General features: G+C 37.1%; 1 pseudogene; it reads right to left on the minus strand.

The window, feature by feature from the left end:
- Nucleotides 1-5,302: 5,302 nt before the first annotated feature.
- LOC120071704 (uncharacterized) lies at nucleotides 5,303-6,729 on the minus strand (annotated as a pseudogene).
- Between the last annotated feature and the right edge of the window lie 18,850 nt (nucleotides 6,730-25,579).

A 25,579-nucleotide genomic window follows, 5' to 3' on the forward strand; every position in this document is an offset into this window, starting at 1 on the left:
GTTTTTAAAACCTTTAGTCAGAAGTAGATTAAAAAAAAAAGAAATTTACAGGTGGAATGCGTGTTTATAGATTTAATTTTTTTTCAAAAACTAAAAACAGAAAACGAAATAGTTACATGCGGACTAATAATTATTATTATTATTTGTTTGAATACAACCATTATGAAGTTGAGAGATCGACCCTTCAATGTTTAGGGAAAAATAATCATATCATTTATTATTGAGCTAAATTTACTCTGACAACAAAAACAATCGTTAGAGCCTTAGTTTCAAATTTTATTTGTTTATAAAGTGAGTGTGTATATATGAGTGCAATAAAATACAAAAACTTGAATTGAGGGGGTGGAAAAACTTGTTGAAAGGAACAAAAATAAGAACGGTGTGGGTGTGAAAAAAATCGAGTGGGGTCATGGATTGGTCCTCCAAATGTTGTCTTTGCATCTTCATCGACCACTTAACGTGCCTTCTCATTGGCATGCATTGAGCCCCACTTTTTTTTTTTTTTTTTTTTTACTCTTTTACTTTTACTTTTGATCTCTCAAGTTTGAGGTTGAAGGTAAAAAATTTTGTAGTTACTTTGTTTTAAAATTAAGGTCATTGTTCCATTAAACCTTAGATATACTTAATTCCTCAAACAAGCTTTCATCGCAAGTGTTCTCGCTAATTGGTGAACATATCAGCATTAGAAAAGTTATTCGATAGACTAAAATGGAATTTCCAATGTTGGTCAACTAATCAAAATAGCTTTTCAAATTTATTTTAATCGATTTTTTTTTATCAAAAGTATTTGAATAAAAATGAGTTTTTTTAAAAAAAAAATGTTTTTTTCTCATGCCCTTAAAAACATGACCAATTTATCTGAATGACGTGGTTTGTTGACTAATTGCAAAAGAAAAAACTTGGAACATCACAAGCATGGTCCAATAAATTACTACCATGTGGTCGTTCTATTTTTTGAAAATTATTTTTTTCTAATTTCTTTTTTATGTGGTAAAGAAGTGGAAAGTATATGATTAGATGCACCTAATCATTGCTCATCGCAAAATCTCACCTCAAACAAGTTTTAAGTTGACTTGCATGAAAATATTTTATATTTCTTGAAGGATTTATTTATTTTTCTTGTGAGTCTGCAAAATGTGGTGGTTGTGGTGTTTACTGATGATTGAAGAAGCTTAAAGATCATCTTGAATATTTTTTTCAAACCTCCAAAACTAAAAATATTGCTTTTGAAACTTTAGAGACTATATATGTACCAAAATCTCATGGTCCGAGACATTTCTAAACTACACTTTTTAGATCAAATCATCGACTTTTGAGATGGTAGTTATGCTTTATCCATTAAATTATGTTCCAATTGACTAAATTATAGTATTGGTATCATTGCACTTTAATGAACTTGACCATCATTTATTACAAGACCAAACTAATATTTGTTTTCTAGTCCAATAATGTTAGATTTTAAGGTACTACGCGTGTACAGATACCTATTTTATTTATTGTCTATTACATAAGCATCCTTCTAAAAATGATATGAAATCCACGATATTAATTTATATATGTATATATACAAAATCTTAATGCGAACAAAGAGAGACTGATACCTTTATAATACCAAGAATTTTCCACTACCATAATCATATCACATGTAGAATTTTTAATAGTAAAAAGTTAAAAGTTGTATCCTTCTATTTTCAAAAAGGAAAAAAAATAGAGAATTAAATAAAAAGGGAAAGGGAAACATTTTGTAAATTGAAGAAAATTAGACGAGCAATGATGCAACGAGCTTGTAGTGGGGGAGATTTGAGGTTCGACATCAATATGGGCCGGCTCAGTTTATAATGTGACAAGCCCATTTGTGTCACAGGCCACCTTCAATCTTCCAAATATTTAGAAGAGATTTTTACATAAAAAATCATGTCATATATTTCATAAATATTTTTTTTCAAAGAAGGCTTTCAGTATTAATTTGGATAACTGGACTCTTTTTATTTATTAATACCTGTTTTTTTAAATATATATTTCCATATTCATGGAATAAAATATATTTTTGAGAGAGAATATGCATTTAATATGATTTTATTTTCCATTTCACGTATCAAGCATTCCACGACAATTTATTGGTTGCTAGCATCTTCTTTATTTTTCATGCTTGATTTTTTATTTTATGTGATATATTCTATTGTTTTTTTAGAGTATCATTTATTTTCGTGTAATATATTCCATTGTTAATTTGGTATATATATCTCAGGTATTCTGATATATATGCACTTTTAATTAGATATCCCTTGTTTGTCGATGGTCTGACTTATTTGGGTTTGCCTATTATAGTCGATTGTTTTTTTTAATTTGTTTATATTTTGCGTTATTATCTCATATATACCATACTTTAGATTCATGATTATTTTTAAATATACTTTAAAACATTGATGTTTACAAATATTTTAACCAATATATAAAATATACTGGTAAAATTGACTAAAATCCATTTAAGTAGTCAGAATTAGAAATTCCAATAAATCAAAATTTAACATAAGCTCCCTAACATAAATAATTAATTCTCGATTAATGTGACCGATTCAAATTCACTTTAAAACCTCATAATTTTCAAATAAATAAAGCTATCTATGGCAATATATAAATTACACATAAACTCAATGTTCAATACATTTGAGCGTATATATCGTAAAAGAGGAAGTTCAAATAAATAATTGAAGATATTTATCACAGTATATATTAGAAAATCACAATATATATCGAAAACAAAAAAATATATATCACAGTACATATTGAAAAGTTGTCAAAAACCCAACGAAGAATTTAAACCATCGGGGAGAGTTTAATTTAATTAACCATTAGAAGCTTGCCAAACTTTGATTAAGAAAAATCTAAGGTTAATTATAAAAAATGCATACACCTCCGCCTATGAAGCACAGACACATACAACTACACGATCGGATATGGCAATTCGTCAATTTCTAAAAAACTAAGATACGGATACGTCTCTGCGTCATTTTTTATAAATATTTATATATATATATTTCTAAAAAACTAGGATACTGATACGTTGAAGATACATTTTTTTCTTTAAAAAAATCTAGGATAGATAAATTTAGCATACAAGTTAACAACAATAGCACAAAATAGAATACATACACTAAAATACAATACAAAAAAGGCAACATTTAAGATGTTGAAGTACAATAGTTAATAAAATGCAATAGAAAAGTGACTCATATTGCAAAGAAGAAGATTATAGAGATAAGTATGAAGATAAACAAAGAACTTATTGTTGAAGATATCCAAATGATTTATATTTTGGTGGATTTTGTGAGGATTCAAATGTGAAGATGGAGATTAGATGAGTCTAGTCTAGGGTTTGGTTCGTTATTTATTTATTTTTCTTTTAGTTTTGGACTGGAATAGTGAGTTTTTTAAATAGGTTGCCTAATTTTAGATTGGGAAAAATTAGATGAGTTACTTGTCTTTTTTCTTTAAAAAAAAATACGATAGAAATAGATGCGTCAAATCATACAGATACGTCAAATTGCGTGTCAGATACGTATCTGGGAAGTATCTGGAAGTATCGAAGTATCCGTACATGTCTAATACTGATTTTTTGCCTCACATGAAATATTTGTGCTTCGTAGACCTCCGCACAAGATAAAAATAATAAGAATAAATAAATAAATAAATAAATGATAAATAATATATAAGAGAATCAATATATCTCATATATATTGTAGATGCCTTTGACAAAATGGAAAGCGGAGCCACCAACAGCACCCATGCCGAAGGTGTCGCTGATGTTGTTGAGGATCTGATTTGGACAAGGCTCCCGAAAAGTCTCTGGCGTTCTCATGGAAGGTTTGATCCGCAGAGTCATCGTCCAGTGCCCAGATTCGCCCAACGCCCCGCACCTAGATTCACCCAGTGTCGAATCTATTCAGCGACTACCCAGTCGTCGTTCGATGTTTATCTCCCATCGCCAGCCGTTGCAACTTGTGCCATCGAGAAAAAGAAGAGAGCGAGGAGGAAGAAAGGATTTGAAGAAAGAAGGAAGAAAAGATTTGAAGAAAGAGGAAGAAAGAATAGGGCATACCAACAATTTTTTCTTTTTCAACAAAGGATATTAATAGGTAGGAAGGGCTATGAGGCATTAATGATAAATAGACACCAATACTAGTGAAAATTTGTGTTGGACTATTTCTAAAATAAACCGAGAGTAGAAGATAATAATGTAATACGAGCCTACAATTAAGACTGTCTATATAGAAATCCCTATTTAGAATAAATTTCAATATTATCTAGTCCATACTCAGGAATGTTAGCCTTAAGAGTAAGTTTGGCCTAAGAAGTTTGAGAAGTAAGAGTTTGAAAGTTGCATTTGTAAACTCCACTCCTTATTTCGCCAAAAGAATTCATAGATCTCATAACTAAAAAAACATCAATTCTATATCTTATCAATTTCTTATAATGTGATCCAAGTCCTAGATTTTATAATTCCTTAAAGTTCACACTCATTATCCTAAACACTCCCCTAAAAGCCCAAACAAGGATCCAACTAAACCAATAGAAGAAGACAATCAGGCCCAACACCTCGACCTCAGCCGGCTGAGGCACGGAGTCTGCACTTTACAGGCGTGTGGCTCATTCTTCCTCTGGTTGGCCCGCTTTTGCCTTCTTGGTTGATGGAATGATATGTTGTACCGGGTTGGTCAACATATTTAGTTTTGAATATGACACATTATCATCCAATTTAATTTTTACTTATTTGAATCTATATTATATTGATTTATGTATTTAATAAATATATAATATATTAATATAGATTGCATATTTAGTTCTAAAAATGGCAATGTCATCGAGCCATTGGTACTAACTTTCTTCCAATCTACATAGAACTGCTCAACATCATCCAGCCATTGAGGCCCCTAACAAGTCAACAAATTTCCACTTTAGCAAATAATTAGAAGATGGTTACAAAACCACCTTCAACCAGCTTATGGTTGGTCTCTTCCTTAATTGACCACAAAACTATCCGAACTTGAAATTTACATGGTTAACAACGTGATGGTGTGATTGGTGTGATATCAATCAGGCGACTAGATAGCCAATGTGGGTACAACTCAAATCATTTACGTGTATATGACCTCAACTCAAAAGATTAGAGGTTCAAATACGCTAACACCACTCGTTGAACTTTCCTTCTTTTGAAACTGAAGTATTTGAATGAAAAAGTTGCATGTTTCTCTAGTGTATTAAGATCATATCATCATTTAGGTAACAATCTAAACAGTATAGATAACGTAGAAACACAAATTGATGAAAATAAATTTTTGTCAATAGACATGTCAACTAACAGAAAATGTAAGCATTAACATATCAAGGAGATTGAACCTGCTCATCTATTAGAATCCTCTAATTTCTCTTTATACAAGGTCAACAATCCAGGAATCCGCTTCTTATAAGGGTTGATGAATTTTTCTAAGAAGCGGTTTTCAGTAGATTCAAACAATAAAGGAAGATTCACATATTTCTTAATCAAACCCTTTGACAGCAAAACTTGATAAATAGAGCCTCTAGGCACAATCCTGTTCTTTAAACTAAGTGAAATTAGAGCAGGTCTCCTAGCAATGAAAGAAGATTCACATCCAATCTTGTTAAGAAAATAATCCATTACACCATTAATCTTGTCCTCAGAAGCCATCATACACCATGGATGCCTTCCAAAAGCCAAACGGACCTCTTCTTCACCCCATCCCCATTTCCTATAAACTTCAATCTTCTTATCCCATGTAGATTTGCTCATTGATCGCAGAGCAAAAACGGCAAGAACAAACTTCAAACGCAGAGGGTTGAATCCCATATCCTTAACTTTCTCTACAGTCTCCTTGAATCTGATGGAACTTATCAAAAACATTCTGGGCTGGTACTGAAGAACGGTTGAAATGTTGGAATCAGACACTCCAATTTGTTTTAGAATTTCAATATTAGAACGAGCTGAAATTCGAAGATTCCAAGTAAGAATACCCATACAGCGTTTTATGGTTGCGACAGTCTTCTCCTCAGTTCGAAGCAGGGCTTGAATATAATCATAGGCTGGAATAATTTGTTTGTCTAAACTTCGTTTTAAAACACGAGGAAAAGCACATATTAATTTGGCAATCTCGGGGGAAGAAAGGCCTTTAGATTGAAAGAACAACAATTTGGGCAATAGGGTTTTCTCGGGGTTCGCTGAAAGAACTTGAGGAAACTTCTTGACAAGCTCAGAGATCTGTGATTTAGAGAATCCATGATTCTCAAAGAACATAATTACAGACTTCTCATTATTCTTAAGCTGAGCAAAATTATAAGACAACGAATCAGGTTTCGGAGATGATACGTTCTCAGAAGAGGTCGATAAGTATCTGAGAGATTTCAACGGACTTTTAGAAAATCCGTGAGAAAAGACTGATGACGGAGGTTTAACTAGAATGATTCTGCGAAGCAGATTATACATGACTGTAAAAAAACGCGAGGAGAAGGAAAACTGACCTGCTACTTCCTTCTTGAGAAGAAGAATGGGAGAAACCACGAATGCCTCGCAAGAGGATGAAACTATGAGAGAACAGAGTAGGAAAATGGGCGGCGGAGGAGTGCCGGCGATCGGCAGAGATGGAGACTATGAGAGAACGAAGAAACGGAGTGGGCCGGTGAGGTCGTGCGGCTGCGGGCAAAAATGGGAGACGGAGAAATCAGAAGCAAAAATAGGAGAATTAGGGTAATTGACGAAAATAGCCTCTTTGGAGTTTTTGTTTTTGAAATTTAGATCATTTTTAAAAATGTTGTTTTTTTACCCAACAATAATTACTGCGATGTCCTTTAACATTTCAAAAATCTCAAACCCTCCTTTACTCCCAAACCTCTTGGCCTTGCTTCCATTTTCCCTTCCATTTTTTCACTCGGTTTCAACTACATTTTGGATTTTCTTGCTATTTTCCTTTTCATTTGAAGATTATTTGGGATTTTTTATCTAATCAGGTATAAATCTTCATTTTTTTCACTCAATGTTAGTTTATCTTAAAGACCATACAATGATTATTTTAAATCTATGTTGAATTTTATATTATTTTTCTTCGAACATCATGGTCGGCATTTTCTGAATAATTTATGGGCCTAAAATTAATTTTTTTCCAAAAAAATCAAACCATTTTTTTTCAAAAATCGTTCTCTACCCAGTCGGGCTTCATACGAGGGTGACCGAGTATGTGATCAGGCAGGGCTAATGGTAAGACGAGGGCGGAATGATTGGTGTCTGACGTTAGACCGGTCGGACATGACATGAGATTTGACGGTCACTATAGGTTTGGGGGGGTACCCGACCGGTCTATATCCGAGGGTGACCGGGTATGTGACCAGGCAGGGTTAATGAAAAGATGAGATTGAGAAGAGACCGAGAAAATACGAGGCAGAACTGGACACCCAACTGAGACTATGAAGGGGCAGGACTGGGTGGAAATGGGGAAAGGGACTAGGCGCCAGGCCGAGACCGGGAAAGGGCAAGACCAAGAAGGGGCAGGACTAGGAAGGATCTTTACTGTTTTTTTGTCTGTCTTCAGCCCGACCGGGTACGAGATCGGGCCAAAAAACAGAAGCTTCCAATATATATATATATTTTCTTTTTAAATGTTCTGACTCGTTGTTGTATTATGTTGACTTCTAATTTATTTATTTAATGCAAAATGTAGGTTATAATGGAAGTAGAAATAAAGCTTCATCCTAATGATCATTTTTCTGCAGCCCTTTCATGTTGTTCCCATATAGAAAATGTTATTCCTAAAATTAAGAAAAAACTAACTTCGACACGATTAGTCATGTTTAGACAAACATGTTTTGGCCCTCTCCGTGACACAAACATCATCTTCAATAGACCACTGATTCATTATATTTTTCTTCGAGAGGTAGAGGAACTTAGGAGAGATATTATTAGTTTTAATATTTTAGGGAATAAGGTATCATTCAGCCAAATAAAGATTAACCTTATTACAAGACTGAAGCATCAATAGCCATGTTTAGACCCATCGCATATGAAGAGTCTCACAATCGCACCTTCGTAAGGGTCTCGAGGCGACTGTGCAGTACTTGTTCTCATCCTCGAACAAGTTAGCCAATCCAAAACCAAATAGTCGATGGCACAATGGGCGTATAAATTAGAATTACAGTTGAAAATAGCAGGATATGCGAGATTAGATTGACCCAAACATAGGATTGGATTAAGTTCTGAATAATCAGGAATTCCGCTTTTGTTTTTACCAGAGAGATCCATACCATAAATTTTTTGTCTCACTTTATCATTATTTACTGAAAGGCTAGAAATATATCTTCTTTCGACAAAAAAAGAATGAACGTTAATTTGATATTGATCCTTGTAGAGTGAAAAAGGGATTACACTGCATCCGCATGAACCTCCTGTAATATCCATAAATGACTTGTTTTTAGTAAGAGATAGACATTACTATATGTAAATTCGGGTGCATGATACACGTCGGTACTCCAATGCATTTCTCCCTCTGAGTCAGAATAAATATGTTTTCGAACCCTCTCTTTTTCAAACAACCTCTACCCCTGTTCTTCAAAAAATGTTTTAGAAAATGGGTTTAAAGGAAAATATTTTCGCAAACATTTCAAAGCATATATAGACAATGAACATTAGTCGTACAGCTAGAAAGCAATAAGTAACAACACGACTTTATAGCATATAACTCACTGGTATAAGGATATGATTATTAGTCTTACCCTCATATAATGCATTATGAACAAAAATACATTTGTCATTCTTGCATGTGGAAATGGGTGTGCGGTCACACACTAAGAAAAGTACATAGAAAGTAAACTACCTAAAAAAAGGAAATACATAGGATGAAAGCATAGTAAAAAGAGGTGGAGGCGGGTATGCGGCCATGGGCAACACGCCTTGGACAAGCATGATCGTGACATTCTCCCCCACTCAATTGGTTGGCATCCCCGTCAACCGACTTTGCTTGAACTCAAAACATTTGTGAGTAGTTGCCTTTGAGGCCTTTTCTGCGCTCCTAACGAACTTCTCCGTCTTAGAATATTTTCCATCTCTACAAGGAACTATTCCCAGCTTGGTCCTGGTCTTCCAACTTTGTCACTTCTTCCATCCTTGACTTCTTCCTCTGTCACTCTCTTCGTCGTGGCAGTCGGATGGGTCACCACCCTACTGAAGGAACTCTTAACGAAAAGCATCCAGAGTGCATTTGGATCTTTTCGATTTCATTGTAACCGAAATACAACACATACATTCTAATAGACAGTTATGTAAATTCACAGTAAACAAAGGCATGCTTCGAACAATAAAAAATACAAAGAAAAGAGTTCTCATACCAGTTGAAGACCCTCTTCAAACTTTGAACTCAGACGTAGCGGAAGAACCTCCACTCGCACTCTATCGCCCAACAAGCTAGTCGGCTGCAGCAGCACGATCGTCTACACGAACGGCAGCAACACGAACAGTCACGAACAAGTGAATAGCAACGGGGACGACACCACCAAATGGAGCCCTTGGTATTTTCGGAGTGAGAATCCAAAGTGTGGACTTTGGTGAATTTGGTAGAGGTTGGAGAAATAAAAAATCGTGTAAACGACAAGCAAGTGGGAGAGAAAGAGTTATCGTATAGCTATGTGCTTATCGTTTAGAAGAAGTTACATGATCGTGTAGGTTTTACTAAGCGATTGTTTAATAAATGGAAGACGATCGTTTAGAAAACGCGGCACACTATGCGATCGTTTAGGAAAGTTAAGCGATTGTTTAGGGACGAGTGTGCGATCGTTTAGGTGATGAGCAACTATCGTATAGGCTCTCAAACTATGCGATCGTTACGTTTTAACACCGATTTGCAAATTTTTGAACTTTTTGCAAAATGAAATAATTTTCATTTTATTCTTCGATTACAGTAACCAACTTCGGGTTCTCCCACTAACACACGTCCGAGAGAAGTTTTAGGCCAATTATCATATAATTAACCAAATTAATAATTAATTAATATAATCATATTATATTCTTACCCTATAGTTTGATATCACATATCTACTATAGTAATTTCTCCTCCACATGATATAAATCATATTTATATCTAAATTCTTCCAAAATTATGTATCTCATACATTTAGTCAATTATATCATATATAATCAACCAGTTCAATTATATCATATATAATCTAACTCCCTCTTATCAATTTGAACATTTCAAACAGACCCAAACACCAATTCTCGACTTTATCCAAGCTACCCAAGGGACCTAATGGACATGTGGCTCGAAGCTCCAATGGTCCACGAATAGTTGACTAAACTTCTTAGCCACAGATCCACCATCCGTTAACTATCAGCCATTCTATTAAAGACCAACAACTGAATTCTTCTTGCCACAGATATATTTTTGTGTCCATTGGATATAACCAATCATGAGTACGAAGACATTTCACATACGCTTGTAAGTATAGCTGGGCCAATTTACCGTTTTGTCCCTGTAGTTACATCTCACTCCTTACATACCATTGATTCCTCTAATGAACAATACAACATAGTCCAAGTATGTGTGAACACCTCTCGAGCTAAGAGAAGGTGTGTGGCGCCATATCGTTCAAGCCCCGAAATTAACCCTTGAGGGAGCTATTTATCTACTTACCTCTGCTTCGGGGAAGGAGTGAATTCCATCTTGTGTAGTTGAGTTCCCAGCTCCCAAATCAGACGAATTTCTAAAATGGTAAGTTTGAATCGGTGACCTGGCCACTCGCACCCATACAAATCAAAGGACCGCCCTCAATGGCAGGACTTCCCAACTCACTCAGGATTAAAGTCATGTTACCTATGGTCATCATAGTGAAGTGAAGTCTCTGTCATGAACGGTGTTATATAACGAGATGTTAACACTTTGTGGTTAGTTCTTATACAAATTATTTGTATAGGACGCCCCCGCTCGTATGTCTCCTACACGAATGATTAGAATCAAACCATCTGTGACAAGTCACAACACTTGTGACCATTCCATAAAGTGGGTCGCATCCATAGCGTTACCAGGATAAGGTTTCCTTCCTATATCCATATACTACAGACCCTTTTGGTTATCACTCAAGATATGATCCACTTGTATGTCACCACATACATGCTTAAGTTACATACAGATAACTAGGGATTTTATGTTTATTGGTTTGTGGTAAAGCAAATAAAACATACAACTGAGCAAAAAACAAGATGTGAAGTAAATATCATATATTATACAACACAAGCGTTCGTACAAACTGTTTACAAACTAGAGGACACGAGACTTTAGAGCATCAATCCCATAACCTACATTGCTCATCGGCATAGTCGGGATGATAGATTTTTAGTCTATTTACGTGGATGACAGGATGAATCTCCATCCACGATGGTAACTGCACCCGATAAGAGGCTTTCCCAACCCTTTCAATGATTTCCATCGATCCTCTAAAGCTACTCACGAGGTGGCGTTCTTTTTGTCTTCGACTTCAAAACTGTCTCAGGCACAAGTTTACCCGAACCCTATCCCTTAGTATGAACTTTTCGGTGTATGGGTTTTCTTCTTCTCCTTCTCCCCCTCTTTGGAGGCAGGGACTCATGTGAACTGTCCGGCTCGACAACACGAAACTTTTCCAAGACACACAGAATGTCTTAAGGGCCTTTCTCTTCCGTGGTTTCGACTGACTCGTGGGTAAAGTCCTTCTCCAACTGGAGAGTCGAGATCATCTTTATCCCATTTGGATATCTGATCCCGGCATGCACAACGGTGGACGTAGACCTTATGATCACTAGACACTTGGCGAGGGGTATTCGTATTACCTGGTGCTCAAGCAAGAATTCCATCCCCAACACCACGTCAAATTCATCAATTTTAACGATCACAAAATCAGAAGGGTCACTCCAATCCCCCAACTTTGCAACTACTCTCTTTACTTCCTGTAACAGGCAATGCCGCAAAGTTCACTGTTTTCAACCGTCTGTCTTATGTTTCAGACATAAAGTTATGGGTGACTCTTGAGTCAACCATGGTACTTTTGGTTGATCTATGGTTGACCCAAGCATCAACATAAACAGTCCGCCTTTTTGGGATTCCTTTGTTTCTCTCACATTCTTCTAGAGGGCAGCTAAAAATATTAGGGCCCTAACTCGTGGGGTTTCATCTTCCTCCACCTGAACAACTTTGACTCTCCAGTCCGAGGCTAATGAGGCTTGAAAAGCGTTAAAGGCTATTGGTTTCGGACATTCACTCACCTTGTGTTGTCCCTTACATATATAAAAAGATAGGGGCTGATAGAAATTCTGTTGATTTTACCCTGTTGAATTGGACTGCACCTCCTCCTGGGGCTTGATTTCCCACCGCTCTCATGATGATGTTTGTAGGATTGTATCAACCACAGCGAAAGCACAAGGATCATCTAAGCACTCTAATTCACAACTTTTCGCAAAATATAAAGCATGCTCTTGCAAAAACAAGTTAGTTTCTAGATATACCTCTTGTAGAACTTCTTCAAAACTCCTTCTCCAGCTGTTATCTTCTCCAAATCTTGTTGCAGACCACCTTGAGATCTTCTCCACTATTCTCTTGGTGCTCTAGATTAAGTTATGTGACTCAAAACAAGTTTGAATCAATGGATGAAGAAGAAAAGCACACAACAGTAATCTTGGTGTAGAACCCTTTCTTCAAACCGAATTTTCTTAAAAATTCTTTATAGATTGCATGCCCGATTTTCACTCCAATCTTTTCATTATATTGCAGATCAACATGAAAAGGAAAGAGTTGCATGAATTGCAGCTCATGCTTGGAGAAGATAAGGCAATCAATAAAGCTTTTGTGTGAGCAACTTAGGAGATGGATAATGGAAAACCCAATTTTTCCATTTGTGTTTTGTTTTTTTTTCCTCTTTTTCAATTATACCTTATATAATTACTAATTCTCTTAATTTCAATTTGAACGTTTCAAATTAACTTATCACGCTATTCTAAAGCTAGTACGTTACGAGCTAGTAGGGGGATCTCGCGGACCTACAGATCATGGGCTCCAACGATCCGAGATTAATTGGCTAAACTCATTGATTAGATTAATCCCCATTCGTTAACTAATGGGTCACACCACTAAAGCTCATAGTTGCACTTTCCTCACTGTAGATATATTATGTCCACATGATTTAACCATAATCAGCAAGTCGACCCTCCACAGGTTACTTGTAATAACGGCTAGGTCAAATATCTGTTTTACTCCTGAGATTACGTCTTATTCCTCAAGTCCCTATTGGTCCTCTAATGAACAACTGGTTTGTGATCCAATCACTAACCCAAACCTTCTCAGCCCAGTGAGAGGGTAGGGCCCCTTGTTCAAGACCTGGATTCAGTACTTGAGAGAACAACCTTTCTCCTATCCCTAAATCGGGTAGGCGTGAACTCCGTCTTGCACCCTATGTACCCAACTATCTATCCGGTCTTACCCCTGAAATGGGAGTCTTATTGAGCCGTCATTATTGAGCCAACCCTCACCTATGCAAATATAAGGGCAATCCCGAATAAACAGGAGTTCATAGTTAGCTCAAGATTAAGATCGAGTTATCTAGGTTAAATAGTCGGTCTTAAATAGTAAACAACGTTATAAAGTAAGCGTGACTTATTTCTTGGTCCTGATCTTATGCAAAACTCATTGCATAGGATGCTCCCACTCCTCATATCATAACATGTACGAATTCGGATCACATCGTATGTAGCACTTTACAACTCTTTGTAACAACTACAGAGTAGGCCGCATCCAATGGTATTACCAGAATAAGGTACCCAACCTGATTTATGTACCATAGATCATTTTGACTATTTACTCGAACCTGATCCACTCTTATATCTCCACATAAAGTTCAAGTATTCATATAATAGTCATGGGTCTTAATTTATTGGATTTAGATTTTCATATATTTTATGAAATCAATAATAAGTATATTGATTATAAAAAATGTTTATTATTTTACAAACTACGAGTTTTAGGACAAAAAACCCAACAAGGTTAACTTTTACACTAATGTCTGCAATCTCTGTCCGGATGACTTCAATGGTGGCCCGAAAGTTCTTGGACAATTCGGTCACCATCTGAATTATCACTTTCTTTCTTTGATACGCTCTTCTATAGGGGCAACAGAGCCCGACAACCATCCTCACACTTGAGAGGCCCACTTCTCGTAGCTTTTGCCTTTAGGGTTTCAACCCTTATCAACAATTCCCTAATGGGCATCCTGTCTAAGCAGCCAACCACTGCGTTAATTTCATCGGCCTTGTCAGTGACTTCTTGTCACCAAGTTTTTAGGAACCGAACCTGATTAGGGACTTCAATTAGATAGAGCATTTTCTCTTTTATCTCGACCAATCGGTTAACATGGGACTTGCCCAAACTCCTTTGTAGTAGACATGATCATTGCTTCTCAACTCCGCGAGCCGACTTGACTCTAGTACCAAATGTCACAATCGCACCTTTGTAAGGGTCTCGAGGCAATTTTATGGCACTTATTCTCGCTCTCGAATAAGTCAGCCAATCTAAATCCAAATAGTTGAATGCACAATGGTTGTTTCAAACAAACCTCCACTCCCATTCTTCAGAAAATGTTTTAGAAAACAGGTTTAGAGGAAAATGTTTTCACAAACGTTTGGAAACATGTGTAAACAATGAACATTAGTCATACAGCTAGAAAGCAATAAGGAACAACAAGACTTTATAGCATACAACTCACTGGTATGAGGATATGATGATTAGTCTTACTCCCATATAGTGCATTCTGAACAAAAATACATCTATCAACCTTGCATGTGGAAATGGGCGAGCAGTCACACACTAAGAAAAGTACATAGAAAGAAAACTACCTAGCAAAAGGAAATACATATGATGAAATTGATACTGGGGTATAGAGTATGGCCTAGTTTATTGTATATTGTATTTTTTTTTTTATATTGTACATTAGTCTCCCGAGGCATTGGGATATAAATGGGAGATTATTGGGATTAGTGTCCTAATTCTCCCGGAGTCTCGTAGTTATTAAATAGTTTGTACACATTGTTATAAATAAAATAAGAGTTATTTTATTTGTATTTACTCATATCCAATAAACTAAGATCCGTGGTTATTTCATGTAAACTTAAGCATGTATATGAGACATACAAGTAGATCATGCCTTAAGTAATAACCTAAATGGTCTGTAGAATAAGAATAAAGGAGGGATACCTTATTCTGGTGACAATACAGATACGACCCGCTTTGTAGATAGTTACAAGTATTATAACGTGCTACAAATGGTCTGATCCTAACCATTCATGTGGAGACATGCGAGCGAGGGTGTCCTATGCAAAGAGTTTATATGATCGGACCACGAGATGATTAGTTTCTTTATATAATGTCGTTGATAATTGAAACTTACATTTCACTAAAATGACCATAGGTGACATGACCTTAATCCTGGATTTTTTGGGAACTCTTGCCTATGAGGGCAGTCTTTTGATTAGTATGGGTGCGAGTGGCCAGATTGCCAACTCAACTAACCTACCTTTTTAGGGATTTGTCTGATTGGAGAGCTGGGAACTCAGTTACACAAGACGAAATTCACTCCTTTCCCAAAACAGGGGTAAGTAGATAAATTGCTCCCTTAATGGCTGATTCTGAGTTTTGAACATAGTGGTCACACCCTCTCTTTGGAAGAGAGGACTCAGTCATAGTAGGACTATGATTTATTGTTCATTAGAGAAGTCAATGGTACTTAAGAAGTTAGATGTAACTACAGAGGCAAAACGGTAAATTGGCCCAATTGTACATACGAGCGATTTGTGAAGGGTTATTGTACTTTGATTGGTTATATGGACACATAAATATATCTGTAGTGAGAAGAGTGCAGTTGTCGGTCTTTAGTGAAGTGCCCGAAAATTAACGGATGGTGGATCTCGTGACTAAAGAGTTTAGTCAGTTATTCACGTACCGTTGGAGCTTCAAGCTACAGGTCTATAAGGTTCCCTTGGTAGCTCAATGGATTCAAGTTGAGAATCAAATTTTGGGTTAGTTTGAAATGTTCAAATTAACAAAATGAAATTCAATTATATGTGATATAATTGGTGTGATGTATAAGATACATTAAGTGGAGGAACTGATATAAATATGATTTATATCAAGTACCGTAAAATAGAAGAAAAAAACTATGGTTTGTATGTTTCATATGATGAAATATTAAAACCGTAGATTATAAATATAATATGATAAGTTGGTTATCATATTTATTTATAATATATTAATTATATGATAATTATTTTTTTCCTCTAATAATCGATTGAATGAGAGTTTATTGGAAGTTTTATGGTAACCGTGAGATAAAAGGAAAATTGTTTTCCAAATTTAGTAGTTGCTTAATTCGGAATTTTACTCACGGAAAAGGGTTATCAAGTAAAATGTTTTTACTAAGTGATAGCAGTTGAGAGACTAAATGATCGCTTAGAGTGGACTATACGATAGTTACTCAACTGATCGTTACTACACGATCGAGTAGAAAAGTCTATGCAATAGGTTGTTGTTTACCAAACGATCGAGTACATCGTCTATGCGATAGACAGTGTTTCTTCTCCCACTTACTCGATCGTCTACTCAATCGTATACCTCCTCTCTTCCTCAAGCCAAGATCATACAGAGCCCACAACTCTTGGATTCTCACACCGAGAATACCAAGATAAAACTTGTGGTAGTGTCCTTACTCTGATCGTGAATCGAGTTGGACTCGATTGGGTTCGAGGAGCATCAAGGTGTTCGTATTGTTGGTATTGAAGGAACTCTTAAACAAGAGTATCCATAAGCGATTTCGGATCTTTCCTATTTCATTTTGACAAAATTACCACACATTCTAACAAACAAATATGCATTGTAGCACTAATTATAGACATGCTTTAACAATTAAAATACAACAGATTGAGTAAACGTACCAGTTGAAGACTATTTTCACTCTAACTCAATCCAGCAGAAGCGACTCCTCTATGGTTTTTATCGATAGCAAATAGTCGCCTAGCAGCACCACGATCGTCTACACAAACGGCGGCGCACAAACAAACAGCAACTGAGGACGACACCACCACTTGAAGCTCTTGGTATTCTCGGAGTGAGAATCCAAAGAGTGGACTTTGATTGAATTAGTAAAGGAAGTAAGAGAGGATGATCATGTAAAACGCACAAGCAAATGGAAGATAGTAGGTGACTATCGTATAGTCAGGTGCTTGTCGCTTAGAGAAAGGTACATGATCATGTAGGTTTATTAAGGGATCGTTTAGTAATTAGTAAGCAATCGTTTAGAAAAGCTCGGCATGCTAAGCGATCGTTTAGAGAAGGTGAGCGATCATTTAAAAATCGTGTTTGATCGTTTTGTGCGTAGGTGTGCAATCGTTTAGGTGATGGGCGCTATCGTATAGGCTTTCAACTAAGGAATCGTGAAGTTTCCACACCGTGAACAAATTTTATGCGTATCTTACAAAATGAAACCAATTTTCATTTTATTCTTCAGTTACAAGAACCGAATTTAGTTTTCTCACTTTCGCACGATTTAGGAGAAATTCCCGGCCAATTATCTCATAACCGCCTATTTAAATAAATAATTAATATAATCATATTATATTCTTAACCTATAGTTTGATATCATATATCTACTATAGTGATTTCTCCTTCACTTGATATAAATCATATTTATATCTAATTTCCTCCAAAATAATGTATCTCATACATTTAGTCAATTATATCATATAATTAACCAGTTCAATTATATCATATATAATCAAACTCCTGATAATGGACAGAAATGCACGTTATTATAGAGCAAAGTTATAAAACAATGTAGGATTGTGATGGTAAAAATATACAATATTGCGTCCAAAAGCATTAAGTTCACAACATTGCGATCGCATGCGTCCATCGCATCAAAACAGCTCACTTATGTATTTTCGTGCAGAAAATGCGTTGACGCAAGGCAGAAATGCGATCCGAAAAAATTAACGCCGAGCGCATTAAGAGACTACGACCGTAAGGCTAAGTGATCATTTGCGCTCACGAATATCTGCTCAAGAAGGTGGTTGCATAAAGTCGGCACATCAAGGTGGGTGCATCTGGGTGAAAGCTTAATAAATCACGGTGGGACAGAAAGCTGATAACGGTCGATTTCGAATTAAGTTGACAAGCCGTTAACGACCTACTGTAGGAAATACATTCAACTTTTCGATGACAATTATTCAGCGCATCAGACAAAGAATTAATGTCATCCCATCAGTGCAATCATAAGTAAGAAAAAGCTTTTCACCCTGAAGCTCTATAAATACCGAAGGCCACCTTAAATGAAGGAGTTCGTTCAGTTAGTTCAGTTTGCCCAATTTTAGAGTTCACCATATAGACGATAGTTAGCCTTGTTCTTAGTTTTCTTATACTTAGAAGGCAAAAGCGAGAGGGGGAAAAGACGCTGAAAGATCATCCTGGTCAACTCGAGAAAGTGCCAGGAAGCATGGAAAAACAGAGAGAGTGTTGACTCTTGCGAGAGCAAGAATATCTTTTGAGCAGAGTAGAGAAGAACAGTGTAAAAGCCTTGGGAAGCAAAAAATTGCTACCAGGCTCTTTATCCTTATTCTGCATTGTCATTCTGTACTTCGATTACATATTTATAAAATGGAACTTACTTATCTACAACTGTTCACTTTCTTGAAAACACGCATGAGTAGCTAAATCTATCGAATGGGTTGAGAAGTACTTAGCTAACATGACCTAGGATCTTCATTGCATGTGATCATCTTGTCTTATGTTGTGCCCATCACCCTTTAGAGCTACTCGAGAGAGAGTCTAAAGAAAGAACCTAAGACTTGAGAGAGCTAGGTTAGAATCTAGACACGAGAGAGCAAGATTAGATCTGCATAAGCAAAAGATAGGGACTTGGAAATAAGCTCTATTTGCCAACAAACATCGCATGCACCCTAGAGATAGGTTATGGCAGTATGCAGTCGCCTTGTATATGTGTGTGTCATTCGTCATCGCATAGACAAGAATAGAGGCTTAGATGCAAGTCCTATAGACATCATCACATATATCGCATGCATTCTAAAACTAGAAGCCGTAGCATTTGCATTGAGAGATGATTTGTTGTTGTATGTGTGTAGCATGATCGCATAACATGAACGCAACCCTAAGAAGTGTTAGCTAAACCCCTTCTCAACACATTCCCCACATACTCATCGCATCTTTCGTAATATTGACTCTTTTCTCAACTCCGCAGCATACATGTTATACTATAAACAACAAATCAACCAACTCCTTGATTTAATTGTTACCGGAAAGTAATATAAAAATTACCATCGCATATTGTTTCTTTAGTCCCTGAGTTTGACCCTGGGCTTACCAGGTAACTCAATAGGATTTATACTTGGATCTTGCTGAGAAAACTTGCATGCTCAACACATTTTCCACCATCACATACTTTTCCATTATTTCATTGCATAACACCACGCATCAACTCCCTCTTGTCAATTTGAACATTTCAAATTGACCCAAAAACTGATTCTCGACTTTATCCAAGCTACCAAGGGGACCTTATGGACCTGTGGATCGAAGCTCCAACGACACGTGAATAGTTGACTAAATTCTTTAGCCACGAGATCCACCATCGGTTAACTGCCAGACATTCTATTAAAGACCAACAACCAAACTCTTTTTACCACAGATATATTTATGTGTCCATCGGATATAACCAATCATGAGTACGATGATCCTTCACAGATGCTCGTAAGTATAACTGAGCCAATTTACTGTTTTGCCTCTGTAGTTACATCTCACTCCTTAAGTACTACTGATTCCTCTAATGAACAATATAACATAGTCCAACTATGTGTGAACACCTCTCGGGCCAAGAGAATGTGTGTGGCGCCACATCGTTTAAGCCCTGAAATCATCCCTTAAAGGAGCTATCTATCTACTTGCCCCTGTTTCAGGGAAGGAGTGAATTCTATCTTGTATAGTTGAGTTCTCAGCTCCCAAATTAGACAAATACCCAAAGTGGTAGATTTGAGTCGGCAACTTGGCCACTCGCACCCATGCAAATCAAAGGACCGCTTTCAATGGCAAGAGTTCCCAACTCACTTAGAATTGAGGTCATGTTACCTATGGTCATCCTAGTGAAGTGAAGTCTCTGTCACAAACAGTGTTATATAACGAGACGATAACACTTTGTGGTCAGGTCTTATACAAACTCTTTGTATAAGACACCCTCGCTCACATGTCCCCAACACGAATGATTAGGATCAGACATCTGTGACATGTCACAACACTTATGATCATTCCATAAAGCGGGCCGCATCCGTAGCATTACCAGGATAAGGTTTCTCTCCTATATCCATATACTACAGACCATTTTGGTTATCACTTAAGACATGATTCACTTGTATGTCACCATATAATTGCTTAAGTTACTTATAAATAACCAGGGAGTTTAGGTTTATTGATTTATGGTCAAGCAAATAAAAAAAATAGTTGAGCAAAATCAAGAAGTGAAGTAAAATATCATATATTATACATCACAAGCGTACGTACAAACCCTAGTCCAGCCGCGGGCGATCCTGTAGACTCATGCTTTGAAAGTGACCCTTGAACACTATAGTCGTGAGAGCCTTCGTAAACGAGTCAACAACATTGTGCTCCAAAGCAATCTTTGTGACGATCACGTCCCCTCAATTCACTATCTCGCAGATCAGATGATATTTCGCTCTATGTGTTTGTCGCGCCAGTGACTCCTAGGCTTCTTGAAGTTTGCCATTGCCTCACTATTATCACAATAGAGGGTAATGGGCCTAGACATATCTGGAACGAATTCCAGTTCTGTCAAGAACTTTCTTTGCCAGACAACCTCCTTAGTAGCTTCGCAAGCCGCATGTACTCTACCTCCATAGTGGAGTCGATGATGCACCACTGCTTAGTGCTTCGCCACACTACAGCTCCTCTGTTAATAGTAAAGACTGACCATGAAGTGGACTTGCGAGAGTCCCTATCAGTCTGAAAGTGAATCCGTGTATCAAGTAAGGATTAAATCCTTAGATCTATACACGAGCATGTAGTTCCTTATTCTCCGAAGATACTTGAGGATGTTCTTCACTGCGGCCCAGTAACCCTGGCCTGGGTTAGACTGATACCTACTGACTATGCCCACAGCGTAGCAGATGTCTGGTCGAGTACAGAGCATCGCATACATCAAACTACTAACGGTAGACGCATATGGAACCTATCTCATCTCCTCAACCTCTTGAGGTGTCTTAGAATACATGTCCTTAGACAAAGCGACTCCATGCCTGAACGGCAGTAGGCCCCTCCTGGAGTCTTGCATCGAATACTTAAGCAACATATTGTCAATGTACAATGTCTGAGACAATGCTAGCACTTTGTTCTTACGATCCCGAAAGATATCTATACCCAGAACAAACTGAGCCTCTCCCAAATCTTTCATTTGGAATTAGGTCGCTAGCCAATTCTTAACTGCAATTAGTAGACCTACATCATTCCCAATGAGTAGTATATCGTCTACATACAACACTAAGAAAACTACTGAAGCGTTGATGATCTTCTTGTAAACACAAGGTTCATCACCGTTTTGGTCAAAGCCATATGATTTGATCGTAGTATCAAACGGTATGTTCCAAGAGCTAGACGCCTGTTTCAGCCCGTAAATGGATCGATTCAGCTTGCAAACCTTTCGCTCTTAATCTTGGGCTATGAATCCCTCGGGTTGCACCATGTAAATGGTCTTCTTAAGATTGCTATTCTGAAAGGCTGTCTTGACGTCCATTTGCTAGATCACATAATTATAATAAGTTGCAATGGACAGAAAGATGCGAATTGACTTTAACATGGCAATAGGTGAGAATGTCTCCTCATAGTCGACTTCCAATACCAGGGTATAACTCTTCGCCACAAGTCGAGCCTTAAAAGTTTGTACCTCCCTATTAGCAGGACCTTTACACTTGTAGATCCATTTACAACCTATAGGTCTTACCCCATCAGGTCGATCTACAAGATTCCATACTGAGTTGAAGTACATAAACTCCATCTCGATATCCATGGCCTTGACCCATTCATCCAAGTCGATATTCTCCATTGCCTTCTGATAAGACAACAGATCCTGGCTCTGAATAACCAGCCCTACAATAAGTTCAATTCTTCCAATAACATAACGGGGTGGGGTTACTCGTGAGAAAATCTGCTACAGTTTTTATCTCTATATAAAAAAACCATCTTACTTGTATTTGATCTTGTAAGCCCACCTTGACCCAACAATGTTTTTGTTAGATGGTAGATCGAACTGCAAATTCTGGAATGACGGTTCAACCCCGTCCTTGGCCTCGGGGGCACTTGAGTGGGAAAGGAAAGCGAATCAAGGGTTGAGAACGAGAATTGAATTCTCTAAGACCCAATTTACCGTTGTTCCTCAGTAGCTCAGTGGTACTTCAGAGGGGGGGCAATGGCTATTACACTTTCTTTCTAAAAAAGTTTGAATAGATCTAACTCTAAAGGGAAAGAAGTACAGATTCAATCCAAAAACTGGTCCAGTTTGTGGAAATCAAAATCCGAGCGAGACAATCCCCGACAGAGGAAATTCATTCTTATTATGCTAACTCATGCGGATAGAAGACCTACCGCAAAGAAGGAGTTGGTGAGAGACCGACTTAGGCAACTATTCGACAGCAGTGAAGTCAAGTCTATTAGGGGCTACCTGACGATCCCGAACCTTAAAAAAGTTAAGGGTATGTTTTATTTCTCGGCACTCTCTTTCATTGGCTATTTTCATTCAATAAAAAATTGCGATTGACTTTGATTCCCTCCCTTTAATTGTACTTTAATCTAAGCTATTACTTTAGAGTACCATAGCAAGGATTTTCGTGAAAACCCAGATAGCGAACGGGCGGGTTCGCAAACCTCCCACTGCGTCGAGGTTTCCTAAATCAGTTAGAAGACAATTCTTTACCTCCATGTGAGTCTTGTCTTGAGGGAAAAATGACTAAGAAATATTTTACTAGAAAAGGTCTCAGAGCCACAATACCCTCAGAGCTCGTACATTCGAACCTCTGTGGACCGATAAATGTCAAAGCTCGAGTGGGTATGAATATTTCATCAGTTTTATTGATGATTATTCAAGGTATGGTCATATTTACCTAATGCATCATAAGTCTGATTCTTTTGAAAAGTTCAAAGAATATAAGGTTGAGGTTGAGAACCAGTTAGGTAAAACAATTAAGACACTACGATCAGATCGAGGTGGGGAGTACATGGACTTAAGATTCCAGGACTATATGATAGAACACGGAATGAAGTCACAACTCTCTGCACCTAATATGCCTCAGCAGAACGGTGTATCTGAAAGAAGAAACATAACCTTGTTAGACATGGTTCACCCAATGATGAGCTTTGTTGAGTTACCTGATTCCTTTTGGGGACATGCATTACAGACTGCTGTCTATATTTTGAATAACGTTCCCTCTAAAAGTGTTTCAGAAACACTTTATGAGCTATGGAAAGGGCGTAAAAGCGGTTTACGTCACTTTAGGATTTGGGAATGCCCGACACACGTGTTGGTGCAAAATCCTAAAAAATTGGAACGTCGTTTATAACTATGCCTATTTGTAGGTTATCCAAAAGAAACAAAAGGTGATTTATTTTACGATCCTCAAGAGAATAAGGTATTTGTATTGACAAATGTCACATTCTTAGAGGAAGACCACATAAGAAGTCATCAACCTCGCAGTAGACTAGTATTGAATGAAATTTCCAAAGACGCTACAGATAGAGCTAGTTCATCTACTAAAGTAGTAGATAAAACTAGTATATTTGGTCAATCACATCTTTCTTAAGAGTTGAGAATGCCTCGATGTAGTTGGAGGGTTGTTAATCAGCTTGACCGTTACTTGGGTTTAACAGAAACACAAGTCGTCATACTTGATGACGACATAGAGGATCCATCGACCTATAAACAGGCGATGAAAGATGTGGACCATGATCAGTGGGTCAAAGCCATGGACCTCGAAATGGAGTCTATGTACTTCAATTTTGTTTGGAAAATTGTAGATCAACCAAATGATGTAAAACCAATTGGCTGTAAGTGGATCTACAAGAGAAAACGAGACCAAGCCGGTAAAGTACAGACTTTTAAGGCTCGACTTGTGGCAAAGGGTTATACTCAGAGAGAATGAGTAGACTATGAAGAAACTTCTCTCTTGTTGCCATGCATAAGTCGATTAGAATACTTTTATCCATTGCCACCTTTTATGACTATGAAATTTGGCAGATGGATGTCAAGATAGCCTTTCTAAACGGCGATCTTGAGGAGAGTATCTATATGGCTCAACCAGAAGGGTTTATTATACAGGGTCAAGAACAAAAGGTTTGTAAGCTTCAAAAATCCATTTATGGGTTGAACAAGCTTCTAGATCTTGGAATATAAGATTTGATACTGCAATCAAATCTTATGACTTTGAACAGAATGTTGACAAACCTTATGTTTACAAGAAGATCGTCAATTCGAACCTTATGTTTACAAGAAGATCGTCAATTCTACTATAGCGTTCTTAGTTTTATATGTTGACGATATTCTACTCATTGGGAATGAAGTAGGTTACCTGACTGGCATCAAGAAATGGCTAGCAACACAGTTCCAAATCAAAGATTTAGGAAATGCGCAGTATGTTCTCGGGATTCAGATTATTCGGAACCTCAAGAAGAGAACATTAGCCTGTTTCAAGCAACTTATATAAACAAAATGTTGTCTAGGTATAAGATGCATAATTCCAAAAGAGGTCTATTACCTTACAGATATGGAATTTATTTGTCAAAGGATCAATGTCCTAAGACACCTCAAGAGGTTGAGGATATGAGACGCATTCCCTATGCTTCCACAGTAGGGAGCCTGATGTATGCAATGTTATATACTAGATCTGACATATGCTACATAGAAGAGATAGCCAGTAGGTATCAGTCCTATCCTGGATATGATCATTGGACTGCCGTTAAAAATATCCTCAAGTATCTTAAGAGAATGAGGAACTACATGCTCGTGTATGGTACTAAGGATTTGATCGTTACTGGATACATTGACTCTGATTTTCAAACCGATAAAGATGTAAGAAAATCTACATCGAGATCAGTGTTCATTATGAATGGAGGAGCAGTAGTGTGGAGAAGTGTGAAGCAAAACTGTATTATGGACTCCACAATGGAAGCTGAATACGTAGTTGCTTGTGAAGCAGCAAAGGAAGCAGTATGGTTGAGGAAATTCTTGACAGATTTGGAAGTCGTTCCAAATATGCATCGGTCTATCACCCTATATTGTGATAATAGTGGTGCGGTTGCAAATTCACGAGAACCATGAAGCCACAAGTACGGTAAGCATATTAAGCGCAAATACCATATGATTCAGGAGATTGTACATCATGGAGACGTAGTAACCCAGATATCTTCTGAGCAAAACATTATTGATCTTTTTATAAAGGCCCTCACGG

This window comes from Benincasa hispida, chromosome 1, assembly GCF_027475165.1.
Source record: "Benincasa hispida cultivar pf3 chromosome 1, pf3_genome.v1.1, whole genome shotgun sequence".
Taxonomy (NCBI): domain Eukaryota; kingdom Viridiplantae; phylum Streptophyta; class Magnoliopsida; order Cucurbitales; family Cucurbitaceae; genus Benincasa; species Benincasa hispida.